This window comes from Alosa sapidissima, chromosome 2, assembly GCF_018492685.1.
Source record: "Alosa sapidissima isolate fAloSap1 chromosome 2, fAloSap1.pri, whole genome shotgun sequence".
NCBI lineage: Eukaryota > Metazoa > Chordata > Actinopteri > Clupeiformes > Clupeidae > Alosa > Alosa sapidissima.
The window spans coordinates 1,701,983-1,711,201 of record NC_055958.1 but is presented as its reverse complement, the minus strand read 5'-3'; the positions used below and the strand labels follow the sequence as shown (position 1 = coordinate 1,711,201).

At 40.9% G+C, this 9,219-nt stretch overlaps 1 long non-coding RNA gene across 1 annotated transcript in view; it reads left to right on the top strand.

The window, feature by feature from the left end:
- Positions 1–3,704: 3,704 nt before the first annotated feature.
- The window catches only part of LOC121694484, a 49,622-nt gene continuing 44,107 nt past the window's right edge, over positions 3,705–9,219 (top strand). Inside the window, exon 1 of the long non-coding RNA XR_006025773.1 lies at positions 3,705–3,954. This is a non-coding gene — a long non-coding RNA (uncharacterized LOC121694484). The remainder of the gene's footprint in view (positions 3,955–9,219) is intronic.

Sequence of the window (9,219 nt, the reverse complement as noted above, 5' to 3'; positions counted from 1 at the left end):
CTTTAATCTCGACGTGTCGACTTTAAAGTCGACATGCTGACATTAAACTCGCAATAGGCCCTACTGTTTAAACATCAGTTTAAGCTATGTAGCCTACACTAATACACAATATGTTACATGAAAAATGGGCTTCAAATAGGTGTTATTTCAGATAGATTGCAGATATTCAGATAGATTGCGTCTTGTCTGTTAACTATCATTGCCGTCATCGTGAAGTGCTGTCTCGCGGTTATGGAAATACTATGCCGTTTAGGCTAAATAGCTAGAAAAATATATGTATCCAATGATATAATGTTTCTATACAAAATGTTATTTCACTCTGTTTTACGTGGTTAAGGCTACTGCACATCCAAATAACTGCCCTTCATGACCCACGGGCGTCACTCTCCATAGGATAACATGGCAAAACTCATTTTTCTAAAACTGCTTTTCCATGTCTCACCTGCAATACGTAGCCTATAGGAGGCTAGAAACACAGGTATAGCCTAAGCATATATACTATTTTGATCCTGTGAGAGAATATGTGTGCATGCACTTCATTTATGCACTTTGTGTGCATATGTGCAAGTAGGCTACTAGCCTACATGGGGTGGTCGGGAGGACAGCTTCATTCGTCCCTCCATAGACATTCAGCAATGGGCTGTTTTGCATCCATTACAAACAAGCAACGTGAAAGTCTAGGATTGGGGAGAGCGCCTAGTATGCCTCTAGTGCATAAGCATGAAGTTGAACATTTAGATGCAACAACTAAATGTTTAGAACAACACTTTAATAATAGGCCTATAAATAAATAAACCGCTATGACGTTTAGGCTACTTTTGACCATCGCATTTATCGCCTGTAACTCCGTGATAAGGACCTAACAGCAAAGTATTTGGCTGAGCAACGTAGGTTAATATGTTCTGTCCACATGATATAGGCCTATGTCTAATCATTGTTGCACTCGAACACTCTGAATCATTGTTGCACTTGTTGCATTGTTTCATTCGTCCACCCTTTCAATCATCCCGAGCGGTCGTTCTCTCTCCAAACTAACTTTATTCTCAAAATGTTGAGTTTAAAGTCGACACGTCGAGATTAAAGTCGACATGATATTTCAACTTTATTCTCGAAATGTTGAGTTTAATGTCGACATGGCGACATTAAAGTCTATACGTCAAGATTAAAGTCGATATTACATTTCAACTTTATTCTCGAAATGTCGAGTTTAATGTTGACATGTTGAGTTTAATCTCGTCATGGCAAAAATATCTTTTTCTTCATGTGTGGCCCTAATACTCCGTCGTACCTACTAGCTGCAGAGAGACAATCCCCTAGCCGCAAAATCTTCCAGTCTTCCTGTAGGCGGTCACAAGCCAAGGTGGGCGAGGCCATGAATAGTCAGTTTCCCTTCGGCGTCATTGGGAAGGGCTCTTTCTGATTCGCTTGTTTTTACGTGTATTTTCTTTCATTGGCTAATGCGGGCAATGGGGGTAGAAGATCATTTTCACGTGCAGCATGCATATGCAACTTGGAGTGAGCTATAGTATTTCGAAAGTAACAAGTATTAAACGGTTTCTCAGTGAATGTGACCTTTAATAGTTAAGGACGGTAACGTTATTTTTTCCCCACTGTACATACCGCCAGTAATGTTGTTCAGGTAGTAGCTTGCTAGGTAGATCACTTAGCCTACAGCTTACCCAGAAATTAGCTGTTTGTGTATGTTTATTGGTTTACAACAAGTAGTGTAGACGGGAAACATCGCTGCTCAAATAGCGCCACGAGTCACCACAGGGCTGCCAACTTTTCAAAAAACCTTGGAGTGAGATTTGGTGCGGCCAACCAAAATTTTGCTGCGGAAATTTTTGTTTGGCTCGTTCAGCATTATACCGTACAGTAAAAAAAAAGTACATTGGTTCTCAGATGTAGGGACCAGGGTCCCAGAGTTAAATTAATATTGGTATCAAAGGGATCTAGCCTAATGCTAGGACCATGGGCGTTGGAGGCATTCTGAAAGTGGGTGGGACATTTCAGTGGGGGGTATGGGGGTCCTCCCCCAGAAATAGTTTTTTTGGACTAGATGCAATTTCCTGAATTCTGGTACATTTTAACAGGTTATTTACATACTTCTATATAACAAAATAAAGCCAGCCTACGAAATTAATAAAAAGTAAATCAGGCATAATTTAAAAATAACTCAATATATAGGCTACTTGGCTACGCAATAAGGTTTCCATTACAGCACCGCAGACGTTCAATGAACGCATGAAAGCGGATAAAGTAAATTAAATATCAAACTAAAGCGAAAATGTCATGCTTTTGAAGGCCTACCATTGTGCAGTCTAGCTGTGGTTAGTGACGTGATGCTGTTAATGGGGAGTTTTACATAAACCTATAGGTTATTATTTATTTGGCGTACAAACAGCACTGGTATTTCGCACGGCAATAGTGGGGGGGGGGGGGGGGGGGGGTCCAAATTAACAATTTTAAAAAGTGGGTGGGTGTTTTGTAAGAATTTAAGAAATGTTTGTATATTTTAACTTTTAAATGCATCAATCTGGTGCACTTTTAAAAATAAATTCAGAGGTCAGACTTGCTTATTTTTATGGAAATATTTGTGCTGTAGCCTAAGCTATTTTGCACTTCAGAATTATAACCATGCATACACAGGTGGAATAGTTATGGTGATATTGCAATAAGTTCACAATCACAAAAACATATGGTCCATTTCACAGTTCAGAAATGTTCAGCACTCCATGAAATTATGCAGAAGTGGTCACCTGTGTTTTTCAGCTAGTTCATTTAAGATAATATATTGGTCATTGTAATGGCCATAGCCTACAGGCTATTCCTTTTTCAGGATGTACCCATATCTGCATGATGTGAATGTTTGCATATGGCTTATGTCAGGCTTTATATCAATATTTGTGTCTCCTTATTTGATTTTCTTTATATTTTTGCATTAATGTCACTAGAAAGCATGGCAATATAAATATATTCATTTATCTGTGTAAGTGGGATTGGCTGGAACCTGACAATATAAGAACCATGATAGTGGGATAATCTACTGAGCAATTTACAAAAATGTATGTAGGCCTACTGACAAATAGTTTACATTAGAATACATTATAATTTCGCCCCAATGAGGCTATGTAGAAATGTGTTGCAATTTCAATAACAGAGGCATGCTTTATATCCTCGTATTCGGTACTGTTTGCTGTTTATTGTGATATTAGGTTTGCCACATGTTGTGTGAAGGGTTAGTGAGATATTACAACCGAGAGTAATGGGTGTGCACTGTGTGCAAAATGCAAATATGATTAGCCTAAATTGCACGTCGGTTCAATGATAATTTTCTCGCGAACCATTTATCACAGCAACTTGGCGCTAATATCATTGGAAAGCTTAGATTCCGCTCGTTCACATGATGTGTGTGATATCATGTATAGGTTTAGTTTAGTTGAACCTCATCTGCCAGGTATTTTACCTACCACGTTGACACTTCAGCGTGAAAAATACTCAAAGCATAGGCCTACCTGAAGCCGGGGGAATGCGCCTGGGATGGCTTTTGAAGTAGCATCGCAAATGAGAGAAAATTTTGAAAATTCCACAGACAGGGGGTGCTCTTGAACCCTCTCACCGTCTCTGAAAGCATAACCGTGGCTCAACAGGTACAGTAGATCTATAGGCTAAACTCATTTTTCAGGCATCTGACCGACCGGGTTGACACTTCAGCGTGAGAAATCGTGGGTGTGGCGTGTGAGTGTGTGAAACTAATCAAATGCGTGAGAGTTGGCAGCTATGCACCAGAGCACTCGTGATTCCTTTGAGTTGGCCAACGTGGGAGCCACACCACTGAATAGCGCTGCTAACTACCGGTAGGTTAGCAGTTCCATTCAGCCACGAGGGATTGGAAACTACAGTTGCTGAACGCTACACCGACGCCATGGGGTGCACACCAATGTCGCTGTGTTCGTGAGTAACACTCATTGAGTGGACTAGTGAACTTTATCAGGCCTGCAACGGGGGTTATGTCTGCCTTTTTTGTTTGTTTTACATGCCGGCTGTTGTAATTTTATTTGTTGTATATTATGTGCCTGTGCTCTTTGTGAGGGTATAACTGAAACTAGGGAGGGAGAGAAAACTATTTGTGTTTGACGACAGTAAATAGGATCCTTAGGAGAGCCTGTGTTTTTTTGGGAGGATTCCTGTAACGATCTTTTGCTTTGCTAGTATGTACCAGTATTGCTAGTTTCAGTGATTGCCCATAGGGGAGATGTGCTGTATATTTTTAGTTGTTGCTAATTATTCACTGGCGGAACAGCATTACTTTAAAGCAATGTGATTATTTCCTTACAAAGAGGCCTAACATTAGTCTATGTTCTAACTCTGAAAAACTTACCTGCATTTACCCTTGCTAGGGAAAATAAATTGCTTTAAATTATACTGTAACATGGGTTGTGATCTCCACTCACTTTGAATAGTAGATTAGTCAATTATCCAGGTGGCAACTATAGAACTCCGGTTTATGCCTTGTCGTGGCGGTAATCTCGACAAAAGGGCTACACTTTGAAAAAAAAGGTTGAGCTTGAATCGAAGCTCTAGGTGTCTGCCAACTAGTGGTCAAGAGTACAAATGAGATTTTACACTGTACTCGCGTCTATCGTCTGTTTTATTCAGTAATGACGCTTGTCGCAATATTGCGACATGGGCGGTTAGAGGGTTAAAGAATGTGTTTGTGTTGTCTGTATGCTGCTGAGACCTTGAATTTCCCCTGGGTATCAATAAAGTATCTATCTATCTATCTATCTATCTATCTATCTAAGGTAAGGTGCTCTTTGTGAATGAGTGTCATGGTGATGGTGCAAATGAGTAAGTCAAACAGGGCAACAGTGCAAGAATAAAGTCTATATATCTATGTATAAACTAGATGTATCACAGAGCGGTACAAAATATGACCGCCGCCCAGTCCAGCACATTTTTTCCACAAAAATAAATCACGCTGAAAGGCCTATATGATTCTAACTGTCGCACTAAATTGCATTATCCACACTTAATTCTCACTGGTATCTTCTAGACAACAAGTACCAAAACACGATTAGTTCATAGATTTCACGTGTAAAATTCATTGTATACAACCCCACCCCGATCTTGCCTGTTCATAATTCTGAGAAATTCTTGAATTGTGTGCGTGTATATGTTTATGTGTGTGTGTGTGTGTGTGTGCCTGCGTATGTGCCTGTGTTTGTGAAGCAGAAGCAGCAAAAAAAGCAGCAGAAGCAGCAAAAAAAAAAAATAAAGGCGGCAGCAACAGCAGCAGTGGCAGCAAAAGCTGCAAAAACAGAACGAGAAGCAGAAGAAGCAGAAGGAGTTAGCCTGACGAGCCAGACCCACATTAAAATGTAGGGTCTGGACACTCACCGTTCGCAGTGCTCAGTCCGAGGGGCGGGATAATCAGTTGTCTTTCAAATTCCCTCTGCACGCAATAGGACCGCGGCAGCGCCAGTGGCGTCGTTAGACCTGGGCATTCGGGGCTATAGCTCCGGATCCTCTGGGGATAGCCCCGGATCTATGGGCCGTCAACAACAACAAAAACTCTAATCGTGACTGAAATAAATAGCCCCGTAGAAGAGACTTTTGTGTTTTGTGTCCATTGTGTGCATTAACAGCAGCGCAAGACAATCTGACGTGATCTGGGCAGGTTTAGAATCATTTGTTGCAAAATGTTGCAATTTCAATTCTCCTCTACGCTATTACGCATTGCAGTTTCGTGCTTAGACTAACTAGCCTTAGCGAAATAAGTGTACAGAAGGACAAATGGATATTAGAAGTTTCTTTAGAGAAAAAAAAGGGCAGAGCAGGGACAAGAAGTGGAAACTCACAGTGTGTCATCATCTCCCGCAACCCAGGAGGACATTTCCATCAGCTCAGTTTCAATATATCGTGATTTACTATTGAATCACATGCGCAGTAAATAAACCTGACCTCGTTTGAGGGGGCTTCCAAGCAATGCATGTTGGGCTTGATTTTGACAGAATGGAACTTTTTCTTTGGGCAAAAGTTCGTGATATACAACCCAAATGCATTGCTTTCAAGGCACCCATAGCCCATTAATTGAAGGGGATGACGTCCGAAATGTTTATCCCGAGACGAACGCTCACACCTGTCAAGTGCACGACAGAGGTGCATGACGATGTTTATTCTACAGGCTATTTTAATGTGATATTTGGGATGTTGTATGTGGTGCACTTTGGCAGAAGAGACGTTCTCCTCAGGGTCGCCTGCAGGAATTAATGCTATGGTACGCACACCCACCCCCCCGCAAAAGAAATAATTCACTCGTGAACAATATTTGTCCGTTTTAGGTCCGTGCATTGGTCAGTCAGCAAAAAAGTAGCCTACATAGCATAACAACATCCACATGCAATAATACAACGACAACGTCTACAATGACCTATTCATTTGGACAACTTGATACAGCCCTATACAGGCTAAAGTTACCTTTAGTTTTGTTCTAGCGTAACGTGACGTCTGGCTTTAGTGCAGTCTAACGTTCTGACAAGCACACCAATTGCCTACCTTGTTCTTGTATAACTCCTAGCGTTGCTGCCTCCATCCTTTCTGTTTTCGTTGTTTAAAACTTGTGATATCCATGATGAGTATTGAGTGAATTAGCTCAACATTGTGTGCTGATAACCATATAGATAGCCGAGTAAAAGAAAACAACAAGTAGCCTATTGCGTGGCTGCATGCGTATTCTCTCTCCTGCTCAAAACATAATGTGTTCACTAACTTTACGTAATAGAAAATGGTAAATACCCTGATGGCATGCAGCTAATGGGATACTGTACATAGTTGGGAAGGTATGGTAGGCCGATTTGGTGTGAATACACACACACACACAAGGGAAATTTTCTCTCGCTGTTGAGTAGCCTGATGGTACGCACAGTGTGTACGGACGTACACCTGCAGGTGCGCCTGGTTCTCCTTACACGGTCTTTAAACATCAAAATATTCAGAATGCCGTGACGTGAGTCATTACGATTGGCCTTCCTTTTCATTCTCAAAGTAGGTTAAAATTGCATGTTCATCAGCACGATTTTCAAAATCTCTCGGGGGAGAAACCCCCGAACCCCCGGACAAAAAGAACTCTAACTTCTGGGCTCTAGCCCCGAATGTTTTAAATAGCTAGCGACGCCCCTGGGCAGCGCTATGAGTCCCATGCGTTTCCCACCAGCGGAGCTAGTTGGCTAGTTCAAACGTTTGCCAACTTAATAAAAGCTTAACTCGTGTCACACTGTTCACCAGCAGCAATATCCATCTTATTTGTTTTCAAGTAGCAGGGAATTCAAGCCAAACCGTTGCAACTCTGCCATCAATCATTATGTTAAGCCCACCTAACGACTCTATACACGATTTCATTGGCCTGATTAAGTTTCGATTTCTGGAGCTCACAAGCCAACGGAGGGTTGCTAGACTAGCCCTGGCAGCAAATGTAATTCGCTGCCGCTAGGGGCGCGTCTAGATTTCTAGGCTAAGAAGGAGTAGCTAAAGAAGCAAAAGAAAAAACAAGAGAAGCAAGAAGATGCTGCGGTACAAACACTGGCCCATTTGCAGACATTGGCAGACAAACAGCCATTTCAATCGCTCTCACTGACCCATGGATTCAAATATCTGAACCCAACTTTTACCTGACATGTCTATTCCCTAATGAGGAAACGGAAAACTAGTGTACTCTTGTGTGAATTATCTACCAAACTAAAAAAGGCATTGCTTTTCCTGTTTTTTCAAATCATATTAGGTAATCCTAATTTGTACATATTTAGTCATTTTAGTCAAAAGGTTGTAAGCCTGGTAAGGCTCGGTGCCCTACCAGGTTCAAGTTCAAGTAGTTTATTGTGAAATTAAATAAAAATGAATTATAAGTAATGTAATTCCTTATGCTCAAGACAAGAGCCAGCTCAACTTTAAATAATAAGTGAAAAGAAGTAATTAAAATGTGTGTGTGTGGGGGGGGGGTATGGGGTGGGGGTAATGGGGTGTGTGGAAGGGTCTGACCTGAGGTCATCTCTTGACCCCACTCCCCATCTCTCTCTCCCAGTTGTTCCCTGTCCTCTCTTCTCTGTCCTGTCTAATAATGAATAATGGCAGTGTGTGTGTTTTAGTGAGAGAGAGGACCAACTAAATCTGAAATGGTTGGGAGCACAGTCATTCTGTCTGGCTTTGTCCTTCTCAATATTAGTATCACCTCTATCAGAAAGATCACATTTTATGATCAATGATCACAGTATATATATATATATATATATATATAAATAAATAAATAAACATACATTACTTTTGCCAAGCATGGGAAATGAGTTACAGCAGTAGGTAAATGCCACCTTACCTCAGTTTCCTGTTGTGTTTCCTGTTGTTTGCTTTTGTACTGTGCAGATTGTGTCATGGCATGAGAGGTTCTGCTGTCTGTGTCTTTCTGCATCACCTTGACAATGGGGTAGACAACTACTGACATTCAACATGAATGGTCCTATATCTTCAAACCTGGTTATATTTTATTTATAATACAGCTGTTGCAAAAGTCACACTGTGCAACCGACAACCACATTTGTGTTCATAGTTCACAGATTCCTGCACACTTGCCACATTGTGTCTAAACCACATCACGGTGTTGTATGCAACAACAACAACAACAAAACTTATACTGACCGCACCTGTGTTAAGTGCCCAATAGCCCAGTGAATCAAAATCAGATCACTGAGTTATTCAGAAAGATGATTGAACTAAACAAAAAAATCATTCCCATGTATAGTCTGTCCCAGTTAATTAACCTCATAGCATAGCTGAGACCTTGAATTTCCCCTGGGGATCAATAAAGTATCTATCTATCTATCTATCTATCTATCTATCTAGCTAAAGGAATTTTGCAAAATCAGTGTATAAATCTTGGGTTAATAGGCAGGGAATTCTGGAATGTGCTTCTTCGACAGTGGTTTCTCTGTCACTTGAGTATTATATGATGCTATATTATCACTATAATGTCACCCATTTTAATCCTCTCCACTGTCATATGCTGCAGCTTATTAAGGCTGATAAGTGTTATTGTGGTGAGTATGAATATGTATTTCAGACAATGAAAATGTAGAAGGGAGGATGTTATTTCAGTGTTTTTCTAGACATGTAGAACTCACCTCACCCCTCACGTACGGTATGACTCCCTCCTCTCTGGTATCAGCCAAG